Source organism: Chaetura pelagica, unplaced genomic scaffold (genome assembly GCF_000747805.2).
Source record: "Chaetura pelagica isolate M959 unplaced genomic scaffold, ChaPel_1.0 scaffold316, whole genome shotgun sequence".
Classification (NCBI taxonomy): Eukaryota; Metazoa; Chordata; class Aves; order Apodiformes; family Apodidae; genus Chaetura; species Chaetura pelagica.
The window spans coordinates 1,601,091-1,601,968 of record NW_009953497.1 but is presented as its reverse complement, the minus strand read 5'-3'; the positions used below and the strand labels follow the sequence as shown (position 1 = coordinate 1,601,968).

Below are 878 nucleotides of genomic sequence, written 5' to 3'. Positions count from 1 at the left end.
TGGTTCCGTTCAGATAAATCCAAACACAGCTGGAAATACCAGAAGTGAAACAGTTTGGCTCTTTTATCTGAAATCGAAGCACGCATGACTACAGCAAAACCACAGGCCAACCCCCGAGGCCATTGCTAACAGATCACCAGTTTTAACATCTGTCTCAAACATGCCAATAATGGAGGTGGGCCTACACCTGCCCTCCACAGGGCAGGATTGGGGCAGGGGGAGTAGGGGTGACCCAAGGGAATGGCAGAATCCCATTGCTAGCCCACATGGTCACGATGAAGATGAGGATGATGAAACTCTTTTGCATGCAAGAAAGGGACTGTGCTCCAAAAATTCCCTGGGATCTTTGCTAATGCAACCACTGCCTCCCTCTCTGTGCAGCCCCTAAACCCAGGATAGCTTTTCTAGATCAGAGCTGACAATCCAGGAGTCTGCTCCTTTTCTGTAAACCCTCACTGCTGCCCTGAAGTGATCTAGTTTTATCAGCTACAGGCCCTGAAAAAAATGTCTTCTGCTGTTAGGAACTGCTGGTGTGTAAAATCTGTGTAAAATGTTGTCACATCTGCCCCTGTCCAACCTGCCCCAGTGATGCTGAATATGAGCAACATCAGCCTCAAGTGCAGGAGGGATTGCACCAGTCTGGGAGCATCAGTGGGGCTGGGACCAAGTGCCTGGCTTCCCTGATCTGGAAACCAAAGCCTTGTGAGAAAGGGGGCTCATCACCAGGTTGGGGCTCGTTTGGGCTATGGGCCATCTCACTCATACACACACACCCAGCAGACGTGCAGTGCTCTTGCAGGTCGGTCTCCAAAGGGGCTCTCACCTGGAGCCAGGTGCTACCAGCTATCACTGCTGAGACCTTTTGTTGAGAGGGAAAG

The 878-nt window shown here is 51.0% G+C and overlaps 1 protein-coding gene across 3 annotated transcripts in view; it reads right to left on the bottom strand.

Annotated features, from left to right (window-relative positions):
* SLC6A6 (solute carrier family 6 (neurotransmitter transporter), member 6) overlaps positions 1-878 on the bottom strand; it is a 46,435-nt gene that overhangs the window by 7,659 nt on the left and 37,898 nt on the right. The window lies entirely within an intron of this gene.